The sequence below is a fragment of the Neophocaena asiaeorientalis genome, unplaced genomic scaffold (genome assembly GCF_003031525.2).
Source record: "Neophocaena asiaeorientalis asiaeorientalis breed wild unplaced genomic scaffold, Neophocaena_asiaeorientalis_V1.1 scaffold388, whole genome shotgun sequence".
NCBI classification, from domain to species: Eukaryota; Metazoa; Chordata; class Mammalia; order Artiodactyla; family Phocoenidae; genus Neophocaena; species Neophocaena asiaeorientalis.
The window spans coordinates 3,450,833-3,463,738 of record NW_020172738.1 but is presented as its reverse complement, the minus strand read 5'-3'; the positions used below and the strand labels follow the sequence as shown (position 1 = coordinate 3,463,738).

The 12,906-nt window shown below is 39.5% G+C and overlaps 1 pseudogene; it reads right to left on the bottom strand.

Annotated features, from left to right (window-relative positions):
• Positions 1–10,393, bottom strand: part of LOC112396714 (60S ribosomal protein L7a-like) — a 31,915-nt pseudogene extending 21,522 nt beyond the window's left edge.
• Between the last annotated feature and the right edge of the window lie 2,513 nt (positions 10,394–12,906).

Genomic DNA, 12,906 nt, shown 5'->3' with positions numbered 1-12,906 from the left:
ATTCGAGTCCTCTCCCTCTTTTTCTTGATGAGTCTGGCTAACGGTTTATCAATTTTGTTTATCTTGTCAAAGAACCAGCTTTTAGTTTTATTGATCTTTGCTATCGTTTCCTTCATTTCTTTTTCATTTATTTCTGATCTGATCTTTATGATTTCTTCTCTTCTGCTAACTTTGGGATTTTTTGCTCTTCTTTTTCTAATTGCTTTAGGTGTAAGGTTAGGTTGTTTATTTGAGATGTTTCTTGTCTCTCAAGGTAGGATTGCCATTTACCATTGCAACAAAAAGAATAAAATGCCTAGGAATAAACCTACCTAAGGAGACAAAAGACCAGTACGCAGAAAGCTATAAGACACTGATGAAAGAAATTAAAGATGATACACAGATGGAGAGATATACCATGTTTTTGGATTGGAAGAATCAACATTGTGAAATTGACTATACTCCCCAAAGCAATCTACAGATTCAGTGCAATCCCTATCAAACTACCAATGGCATTTTTCACAGAACTAGAACAAAAAAATTCACAATTTGTATGGAAATGCAAAGACCCCGAATTGCCAAAGCAATCTTGAGAAAGAAAAATTGAGCTGGAGGAATCAGGCTCCCTGACTTCAGACTATATTACAAAGCTACAATCATCAAGACAGTATGGTACTGGCACAAAAACAGAAATATAGATCAATGGAATAGGATAGAAAGCCCAGAGATAAACCCATGCACATATGGTCACCTAATTTATGACAAAGGAGGCAAGGACATACAATGGAGAAAATACAGCCTCTACAATAAATGGTTCTGGGAAAACTGGACAGCTACATGTAAAAGAATGAAATTAGAACACTCCCTAACACCATACACAAAAATAAACTCAAAATGGATTAAAGACCTAAATGTAAGGCCAGACAGTAGAAAACTCTTAGAGGAAAACATAGGCAGAGCACTCTATGACATAAATCACAGCAAGATCCTTTTTGACCCACCTCCTAGAGAAATGGAAATAAAAGCAAAAATAAACAAATGGGACCTAATGAAATTTCAAATCTTTTGCACAGCAAAGGAGACCATAAACAAGACAAAAAGACAACCCTCAGAATGGGATAAAATATTTGCAAATGAAGCAACTGACAAAGGATTAATCTCCAAAATTTACAAGCAGCTCATGTAGTTTAATATCCAAAAAACAAACAACCCAATCCAAAAATGGGCAGAAGACCTAAATAGACATTTCTCCAAAGAAGGTATACAGATTGCCAACAAACACATGAAAGAATGCTCAACATCACTAATCATTAGAGAAATGCAAATCAAAACTACAATGAGGTACCACCTCACACCAGTCAGAATGAACATCATCAGAAATTCTACAAATAATAAATGCTGGAGAGGGTGTGGAGAAAAGGGAACTCTCTTGCACTGTTGGTGAGAATGTAAATTGATACAGCCACTATGGAGAACAGTATGGAGGTTCCTTAAAAAACCAAAAATAGTACTACCATACAACCCAGCAATCCCACTACTGGGCATTACCCTGAGAAAACCATAATTCAAAAACAGTCATGTATCACAATGGTCATTGCAGCTGTATTTACAATAGCCAGGACATGGAAACAACCTAAGTGTCCATTGACAGATGAATGGATAAGGAAGATGTGGCAAATATATACAGTAGAACATTACTCAGCCATTAAAAGAAATGAAATTGAGTTATTTGTAGTGAGGTGAATGGACCTAGAGACTGTCATACAGAGTGAAGTAAGTCAGAAACAGAAAAACAAATACCGTACGTTAACACATATATATGGAATCTAAAAAAAAAGAAAAGAAAAGATTCTGAAGAACCAAGGGGCAGGACAGGAATAAAGATGCAGACCTACAGAATAGACTTGAGGACACGGAAAACAGGAAGGGTAAGCTGGAACGAAGTGAGAGAGTGCCATGAACATATATACACTACCAAATGTAAAATAGATAGCTACTGAGAAGCAGCCATATAGCACAGGAAGATCAGCTTGGTGCTTTGTGACCACCTAGAGGGGTGGGATAGGGAGGGTGGGAGGGAGACGCAAGAGGGAGGGGATAGGGGGATACATGTATACGTATAGCTAATGCACTTTGTTATAAAGCAGAAACTAACACGACATTGTAAAGCAATTATACTCCAATAAAGACGTTAAAAAAAAATCTTCCCTGGTGGCGCAGTGGTTGAGGGTCCGCCTGCCGATGCAGGCGACGCGGGGTTGTGCCCCGGTCCGGGAAGATCCCACATGCCGTGGAGCGGCTAGGCCCGTGAGCCATGGCCGCTGAGACTGTGCGTCCGGAGCCTGTGCTCCGCAACGGGAGAGGCCACAACAGTGAGAGGCCCGTGTACCACAAAAAAAGAAACAACAAAAAAACAACAACTATGTGATCAAGAACATGACTTAAGTCTGAAACTCTTACATGCTGCTTCTTGATAGAGCATCCTTTCTCCCTCTCCCCCTCGCCCCCCGCAGGTAAATTGTTCCCTGATCTCCAGCTGCCACCTTGACAAAAACTGAACCCCAGAGCCTAGCATGTAGACCTATAATTTCCCATTTTATTTTTCAATCTCAGCATGGTGCTCCCTGGTGCCAAGCATTTCCCACTTTGAAATGAAATAGACCCCTGCAGAATTCTCTTACAACCGGTCCCTCGTCCTGGTGAAGAGACTGAATAGGACAGTGGAAAAGGCTTACAGGATGATTGGGGAATAATATTCAGTGCTAGGAGGAGCTCCTGAAGTGAATGCCAAGATGATTGTTTTGTTCAAAGGGCAGTGAGTCATGTCCCCAGGGAAAGGAAGGAAAACTAGTTCTTCGAAGAAAAAAGATTTTACTTTTGGAGTCAATTTTCATTTTATTTGGCCAGGCCAACTTTATTCCATTTTTTATTTATTTAACTTGTTTTCTGAGAGATCTGGTTGATCTAGGCTGACAACACATTCAACTATATAGTTTGAGGTTCGGATTGGTGCAGAAGTGACAACTCAATTGTTCATGAAATCCAACCTCAGAATAAAATGGCGTGAGCAATCTACTTTCTCTCAGCGTTTCAATCCCTTTTCAACCCAGTCACAACTGGTCTTTATTTTTGACATCAAATTCACAATCAAAGTACTAGAACACTTTCTCCTTTCTTTTTATCATCGGGCAATGTCTCCAGGCTCAAACACAGGCAGAAGATGCACCAAATGATGTCAAAATAGAATATTATACCACAAGCAGAATGGAAGCAAATCATCCACCTATCAAGAAAGATGCTATTGCTCTGTAGTTTTGCCTGACTAAAGGTATTGAAAAATGTGTCTCAAGGGAATGCTTTTGGGTCACGAGTAACACCAGAGCTTCTGCTCAAAGACATTATGATACTCATTAACCTCAGGTGCCACCATCCACGTCTTTTCGAATGCTTTCCTTTTTGGTTGTTTTTCACACCTATTACAAAATATAAAAACCAAAGTAACCTGCTTTCACTCAGTTCAGAAGGGAAAGTAAGGAAGAAAGGACACCAGTATGGGAAAAAAAAAAAAGCTTTGCTTAAGTATACACTTTTACTCATTTATTCATGCAGTAAATATTTATGGAGGACTTACTATGCCAAGTGTGGTAGTAAGTACCGGTTTATACTGGGGAAAAAGACAGACAGGATTCCCGCCTTATGAAATATTCATTTGTCAGCAGAGGGGGAACGGACGATAAACAAATAAGTCCCCGTACATGTCAGATTTTAGATGATAGATTCTCCAAAATAAGCACCGTGAAGAAAATAAGACAGAGTGATGTGAAGTGGGGAGAAAGGGGAGGGAGAGGGACCTCCGATTAGGATGACCAGTTCTCCCTGAGGTCATGTTCAGCTGAGACTAAGTTTAAGAAGGAGCCAAATGCGCAAAATCCAGGCACACAGTGTTCCCAGTGGAAGGGACGGCAAATGAAAAGCTCGGAGGAAAGAAAGCTCTTGGCCTTGGTGTCTGGAGCAGAGCCAGCTACGGGGGAAGCAGTGTGGGAAGAAATCTGAGACGTGGCCAGGGGCTGAATCGCACAGCCCAAGGGAAGAATACAGCCATAATTTTCCCTGTTTGTGAAAGGGGAGGAGGGCAGAAAATTCAGCAGAATAGGAAGTGTAGCCTAAAGGTGTGTAAAGATCATGCAAAGCAGAGGACAAACGAGGTCATCAGACGCTGCCGTCACTTTGAATCTATCTCTAAAAATAGGACATCACCACCTTGAGCAAAGTCACTTAGCAAATCTGTAACCCTCTTAACCGTGTAGATATCAGGCTCTCCTTGCTCCGGTGTACTGGAAAGACAATATCCTAAAACGCTCTTTGAAAATATGTTCACTGTGGTTATAATGAGTAAAATATACAGGTATGAAGCAAAGAGTGGAAGAACATGTGCCGTTCATTCAGACGGTACTATAAGGAAACGCTTAGCTGTCCCTTGAACGTTATAATAACATTTTTAGAGTAAAGAAAACCCATTTTTGGCTTTTACGGTATCGAAGCATACATTCGCAACTAGGAAGAAAAGCTTTCAATACTTGAAAAATAGAAAGCAACTTTGGTTTTTATTCAAAGTATTTCATTTGGTCTAGGTAACATAAAGCACCATGAGATATAATGCTGGTGATTTGAATTAATACGTTATCACTTTACAGAAGCCTAAGAGATTTCGAGAGAAGGGACAGGATTAAATGAGCATCCAGCTGTTCGTCAGTTAATTGAGTCCTTTAAAGTATTCAGTAAGTGTTAGATACCGTTATAAAGAGTCTCAGTATGAACCAGACACAGGCAGATAAGACACGTGATGCCTGCTTTGTGAATTTTGAGCCCAGCATGTTTTCCAACTGGCTTATATCCCTTAGGAGATAAGTTGTTCCCCAAATAATTAAGCATCTTTAATGTGTTTTTGCAATCTGGCCTAATGATGTAACAGAGGAAATGGTCAAAGTGTCATATGGCCTATGGGTATGAAAATTTCCCAAGTGGCCAGCTGTCCTTCTGTCAAAACTTCTTTAAATTGTTTATCAACTTGTGTGTTTAATATATAAGTTTTTGGAACTCTGAATTATTTTAGATATATTTTTTAATGTTTCGATCCAAGAGTAGGAGTTCTCAATAGGTGTAAGATTTTGAACAATGGTTTCTTAGATATGACGTCAAAAGGACAAGCAACAAAAGGAAAAATAAATAAAAACTTCATCAAAATTAAACATTTTTGTTATTCTAAGTACATCATTACCAAAGTGAAAAGACAGTCTTCAGTCTAAGAGAAAATATTTTCAAATTATACATCTGATAAGGGGCTTGTACATCAAATATATAAAGAACACTTACAACTCAATAATAAAAATACAACCCCATTTGAAAATGAATAATAGACATTTCTCTAAAGAAGATATACAAATGGCTAATAACCACATGAAAATATTCTCAATATTATTTGCATTGGCATTAGGGAAATACAAATCAAAACCACAATGAGATATCACTTTACACTCACAGGATGACTATTGTCAAAAAGTCAGACAATAATGTTGTCAAGGAAGTGGACAATTTGGAACCCCTGCACACTGCTGGTGGGAATGTAAAATGGGGCAGCCTCTTTGGAAATAGTCTAGTAATTCCTCAAAATATTAACCATAAAGGGGACTTCCCTGGTGGTCTGGTGGTTAATACTCCGCACTTCCAATGTAGGGGGCACGGGTTCAGGGTTCGATCCCTGGTCGGGGAATTAAGGTCCCACATGCCATGTGGCATGGCCAAAAAAAAGGTTAAACATAGAGTTATGACATGACCTATCAGTTTCACTCCTAGGTATCTAAGAGAAATAAAAACATGTCCACATAAATACACAGGTATGTAGGGAGGGTGGGAGGGAGGGAGACACAAGAGGGAAGAGATATGTATGGGAACATATGTATATGTATAACTGATTCACTTTGCTATAAAGCAGAAACTAACACATCATTGTAAAGTAATTATACTCCAATAAAGATGTAAAAAAAAAACCCACAGGTACGTATGTTCATAACAGAATTATTCATAATAACCAGAAATGAAAATAATCCTAATGAGAATCAATGGAGAAATGAAATGTGGTACATCCATATAATTGAACATTATTTGGCAATAAAAAGAAATAAAGTACTGATTCATGCTATACTATGCATGAACCTTGAAAACATCATGCTAAATGAAATCAGTCAGTCACAAAGACCACCTATTGTATGATGCCATTTATATGAAATGTCTAGAATAGGCAAATCCAGGGACACAAAAGGAGATTAGTGGTTGCCTAGAGGTGGGGATGGGGCGATCTGAGGAGAAATGAGAGTGATTGTTAATGGGTATGCACTTCCTTTGTGGGATGATGATATGTTCTAAAATTGAGTGTGGTAATGGTTACACAGCTCTGTGAATATGCTTAAAGCCGTTCAATTGTACACTGTACAAGGGTAAATTATAGGATTATATGGTATGTAAATTATATCGCAATAAAGCTGCCATTTTTTTAAAGTAAATATTCTTAACAGAGATTATTGCACTATATGATTCCTATCCCAGCATATTTCTCCCCAAAAATGGAAGATTTCTAACATACTAAGAAAGAAATGGTCGAGTAATAAGACCAGAATTAACTGATCTCTCACCGAACTACATATGCTGCTAATTAAGCCCTCAACGTGGATGTGGAATCTAAAGGGGACAAAAATTAAACAATTTTCCAAAATATACGATGGTGACACAAGTAAAATTTACTCTTGCAGTATATTAACTCAATTACTATATTTACTAGGACTCTAGAATTATAGCTTCAGAGGACACTTCAGCAATCACCTCATCAAACTTCCACCTTATAAAATAGGGAAACAGAGACCCAGAAAAGTTCAATCGTTTGCCCTCAGGTCACAGAATAAGTGATAGATGGAGCAAGGAATAAAAAGTCAGATCTTTTGAATTCCAATCCAGTAGAAGGTCAATTAGATTATCTGTTTAATACACAAGGGTCTTAGATAACAGGTTCAGCCATTATTTTAAAAGGAAAAAGAATGTCTTTCCTAAAGTAGTGGTTTATCTTAAAGACAAACACTAGATTTAATGCATACAATATATTAAATTTAGTGTTCCATATTAAAAGAAAAGCTAGAATTTCTTTCTACCAGGAGTGGTCAAGAGTGTTATCCTGGTGAATTCTGGCATGTGGGATTAAAGCCAAGGACAAAAATGTCTGTCCCCAGACACAGGTAAGGGATAAGAAATGGGTCATGAGTATCCCGACAGAGCGTTCTTTTAGGTCTTGGGCAAATCACCATTTACAATCTGTTCATACTCTCTTGTCCCTTCTATCCCCTGGGTTTCCAGAAAACCTCACAATGGCAAAAATATCAAATGAGGTAGGGCAAAAAAGCCACAAAGAGAGTATGAAGCTGATAAAAGACAAAAGCATTGGGCTTCCCTGGTGGTGCAGTGGTTGAGAGTTCGCCTGCCGATGCAGGGGACACGGGTTCGTGCCCCGGTCCGGGAAGATCCCACATGCCACGGAGCGGCTGGGCCCGTGAGCCATGGCCGCTGAGCCTGCGCGTCCAGAGCCTGTGCTCCGCAACGGGAGAGGCCACAACAGTGAGAGGCCCGCGTACCGCAAAAAAAATTACCTACTCTGTGACTGGGATGAGAAAGAATGGCTGTGGATGAGCCTCCATGTTCTCCTATTTCCTGTGGTCTAGATAGTTTCTCAAGGTAGGGACCAGCATCACTTTGTTAGAAAAGCAGACTTCAACCCCATCTCATCCCAGACCAATCAGAATTTGCATGTTCACAAGATTCCCAGGTGATAAGGGTGCACATTAAAAATCAAGAAGACCTGGAGAGCCAGGGGGTCTCCATCAGTTGTTTCTCTGAAGCACTGCCCAGGTGTCTGCATCTTGGGGGTCCAGGTGCCCATGGAGGCTTAAATAATTGGTTAGCATCTCTACATCCTTGGGCAGCTCTAGCTTCTGGGTTTGCATGAAAGTCATCCACTGTGGCTCCAACCAGAAAAGAAGCTACGCTTGTAGGAAGAAGTGTTAAGTCAGCTGGTTACTAACTCAACTTCCAGTCGCAAGTAATTTTCCAGTTTTCTCCCTCTCTCTGTTTAAAATCTCCTAACGAGTTCCTGTAGCATCTCAGTGAATACATTTTCATTACATTTCTGTGCCTTCATCCATGCAAAGTCAGGAAGTTCTCCTTTCTCAGAAATGAATGTCATATCTCCTGTCAAACTCTTCATTTTCACAAGTTCAGACTAATTATGGCTGCAGATGGTACCGCTAAATAAAGTTCTCTGTTGTGGACATTTAATCAGATCAGTATTCCCAATAGAAATGTCTGTCTTGTGGTAAAACCTGTTGCTGTGGTTTAGTTGAGATTTTAAAGTTATGTTGAGTTCTTTATCCTAATTTTATTCCAAGCCAAAGATTGCTATGGAAACTCGTGTGCAGGCTTAGAAATATCTCTTTAGGATTTCTGTTGTCTAAATACTAAAGAAAATACTGACATTCCATTAGCATTTAAACACTACATGGCTTGTGCAGAGGAGCAAACAGCAGAGTGTGTAAAATCACATCCAAGTTCAGCTGACCAGTCACTGTATGGATGCTCATTTTTCCCCATCTACAGTTCGTCTAGAACTCCTCTTCCAATCGCTAAACTGTCTTGTGACTATCTCATTATTCTCCAGCATCTCCACCAGAGAGTAAGTGGCTCAGAGGAAAAAAAAAAAAAAGGAAAAACAAACAACAGCAAAAAAAACAGTTAACGTTCTTTGTGAAAAACTGCCTTTCTGAGTAATGTTTTACTGGAGAAGGTTAAATCCAAGGGCTAAAATGTATCTTTAGGTGGTCACAGATTCTCCATTGTTCTTTCTTTCCTCTCTTTGCTCACCTAGGCAATAAAGATCTGTCTTCTATGACTTAAAAAACCAGCATCAATGGCACTTAATGGTATCATATTTCAGGAAAAGATACCAAGAACTTGTTTTGGTTTTGGTTTTTTGGCCACACACGTAGCTTGTGAGATCTTAGTTCCACTACCGAGGATCGAACCCGTGCCCCCTGCAGTGGAAGAACAGAGTCCTAACCACTGGACTCCCGAGGAATTCCCAAGAATTTGGTTTTGATTTTATATTTTAGTGGCATGTGATGAACAAGGAGAGACTCGAACCTCTGTACCACCTGACAGCTCTGTACGAGAAAATGTCCAAGGTTTTCAACATAGCCAAACAAAGAATTTCCAGTTTCAGAGTTACCTTCTCAGAAGTTTATTTTCAATGGGATGAATTTAGATTATGTGAGAGATAAGTGGTAATTTATACCTTAGGTGGGACTCTAAGCCAATATGAAGATCCCCATTATGGGCCATGGTCAACTGTGGTCTCTCTCATAACTGGGTGACCACTTGCTTGCTGGCTACCCCATGTACACTAGCTACCTTTACAGTTTCTATCCCCAAGACAATGGATCCCCGGATCAAACATTTTGGTGGGGTCTTCACAAGAGCCATATCGGACAACTAAGCTCTCCCAGCTGTTTCCAAACCTGTGGGGTGCCCTTAGACCTTCTTACTCTCCAAAGGATGGCCGCAAGCCTGTAAAGATGTGAGTGCGTAAATCCAAGTAATGTTTAATTTATCACAATATATCTTGTTGTTGTTTTTTTCCCCATTAGCTAACAAAAATAGCAATGCTGAACATTGAGCAGTCTGTATTCTGTCTCATTCAGTGAGAATCAAGCTCCCTGGCTTCCATTTCATCTCTGCCACTTCCTCATCAGTTGAATTTTTAAAAACCACTCATCTCTCTGGGCTTCAGGTTCCTGTTCTACAAAATGGAGCCAAGCATTGTAGAAGAAGCAGCTCTGCCTACCTGTAGAGACAGGGCCCCAGTCTGGTTCCTGGGCACATCTGCCCCCAAGTGTCAGCTCTGATCGAGTCATCAAAACACTATGCTTTTCAACTATAATATAAAATAATTATTACATTTATGGAAAATACTTGCTGTGTTCTTTCATGCAAAAAAGTGGTTCCCAGCAGTTCAACCATTTACATGTATTTCCTTTTAAGTGAGTCTGAAACTTCTGTGCCCTCAGTAGGCTCTGTAAATAGGTTGTCTTACACTAGGGACATAAGTTTGTGAAAAGAGATGGATTTGCCTTCATATAGGTTCATGGATAGGAATAAAATGTTTTCTCGAACAACAAAATGTGTAACCCTACACAGAAACATCTATGAAATACCCATGTCCATCTCCATCCCTATCTCTAACCTTACCTCCACCTCCATCTCTATCTCTGTAACCTCTGTCTCCATCTACAGCTATACTTCCTTGAAGCATGCAGGTCATGCTCCCCATCCAGATTTTTTCTTTTCTGATAAAGACTCTACCTGGGGGGAACTTCCCTGGTAGTCCAGTGGTTAAGAAGCCACCTTCCAATGCAGGGGACGCGGGTTTGATCGCTGGTCGGGGAACTAAGATCCCACATGCCGCAGGGCAACTAAGCCCACCTGCCACAACTACCGAGCCTGTGCACTCTGGAGCCCACACTCCACAACTAGAGAGAAGCCTGCGTGCCCAACGAAGATCCCAGCTGCCGCAACTAAAACCCAACATAGCCAAATAAATAAGTTGAAAAAAAAGACTCAACCTGGAAAACTAAACTTTAAGAGTGCAGAAAACACTTAGACAGAAGCATTTGTCACTGCTGTTAAACTAGCTTCAAGATAAAACCTTGATAAGAAATATAAATAACAACTTTTCCCATTTAACCTGAAATGCATTTCCTACTCGCTTAAATATAACAAAGATGCTGATAATTTACAATTGAAATTAAAATGTTGAATTCTTCTGAAAATGTGATTTTTGTTTATTCTGTTTGGCAGATTGACCTGATCTCTGAATGCTGAGTACCAGGATGGGATGATTAGGTTTAACATTTAACATACACGTCTATAAACATAGATCTGGACACAGACATATCCAGCAAGGTTTCAACTTAGGAGAAGAACATAGAACAATATTAGAAAAATAATATTTTCATGGGTAGGCATTATGGACTGATTTATGTCCCCCTCTTCCAAATCCATATGTGGAAGCCTTAATGCCAATGTAACTATACTTGGGTCTTTAAAGAGATAAGGTTAAACTAGGTCATTGGGTGGGGCCCTAATCTAATATAACCAGTGGTCTTATAGGAAGAGGAAGAGATATCTTGGATGTGTATGCATTGTGGAAAGACCATGTGAGGAGACAGTGGGACCATTTACATGCCAAAACTAGAAGTTGCAGAAGAAACCAACCCTACCATCACCTTGATCTTGGACTTTCAACCTCCAGAACCGTGAGAAAATTAATTTCTGTTGTTTATGCCCCCCACTCTACGGTATTCTATTATGGCATCTCTAACAAACTAATACAGTAGGTTATCATCAACACGGAGTAGAGGGAAAAACTGGAAATAGAGACTCCTTTCCATTACAGACTCAGGGAATACCCCTTTTGTGACCTTGAGTAAGTCTGATATACTTATCAGTAAAATTAAACACTTGGGCTAAGAGAACTCATATTTATTCTTGCTCTTGTTTTGTTTTGTCCTATAATGATGCTAATGATAATAATAAGAGTAACGTTTGTTTGAAGCATTCTATGAGCATAGCATTCTTCTCTCAGTGCCTTGGGACACAAGGATGCTGAAACCATTGCCCCTTACAGCTCTCTTAGGCTGCAACTCTACAACATCTGTTTACATTGTTAGCGTCTCTGCAGAAAGAGACTTTATTTACATAAGTTTATGTATGCCTTTCAACAGCTGTACAGTGTTTCTAATCATCTATCCTTCAAAGAACACCAAGAGTTAAAAGTCTGAATATTGTCATGCCATGATTCGAAATTTCCTATGTTCTCAACTGTACACACATACATACTCCCTCACATTGTAGAAACATGCTTTTGTGTGGTGTATTTTGAAAAAATCACCTAAACCTATTCATGAAAATGATAGCTAATATTTTATGTACTGGAAGGTTTGTTAAGCAATTTATATGCATTATCAGTTCTTTGAATCCTCCTAAGTGGTGAGGTAGGGAGTATCAACTTCATTTTAAAAAAGAGAAACCAATGGAACGATTCAGGAGAAATTTAGCTAGCAAAAGGCAGAACAAGGGACCTGAACCAGAAGAATCTGCTTCCAAAGCGTGCATGTTTAATGCATTATGTAATTCTGCTTCTCTGGAAGACTTCTAATTTCTAGGATGGACTGCTTTCGGTTAATATGTAGGAACAAACCTTCAACAATAAAACTCAATAAATTCCATTCCAAACATCACTTCTTCCAAAAGAATGTTTAAGAAAAAGGTTTTCCAGTCTTTGACAGTTATCATTTAGGGATCTAAATAAGTTCGCATACAGTTCTTTCTATATCCTTTACATACAAAGCCAAGCTCTCCTTGCTGTGATTTCCAACAAAACCTCCAGCTGACAGCTGCATTTAGCACTTAATCTCCATCTAAATACTGTTGGCCCGGGCAGATCCAGAATTTGCCATGGACGGAAGAAATCACCCTTCTCTACCCAGCTCTATGAACAGCCAGCCAAGATCATGTTCGAGGTAAAACTGACACCTGACTTTTACCACAAAGAGCTGCTTACTCCAGCCATGGCTTCACCAAAAGAAACTAACATCCTTGATATGCAATGGGTACCAAGTTAGTATGTGGGCCATCAGAGGACATTATGTTCCCTCCAGGTCTGAGAATGACAGGTTTGTCCAAATGTAATAGTGCAACCAACCAGAATGTTCCATTTCTTTTGAATGTTATAAAATTATTTTAAATCTACATAGGAATGTTTTAATCTGCACA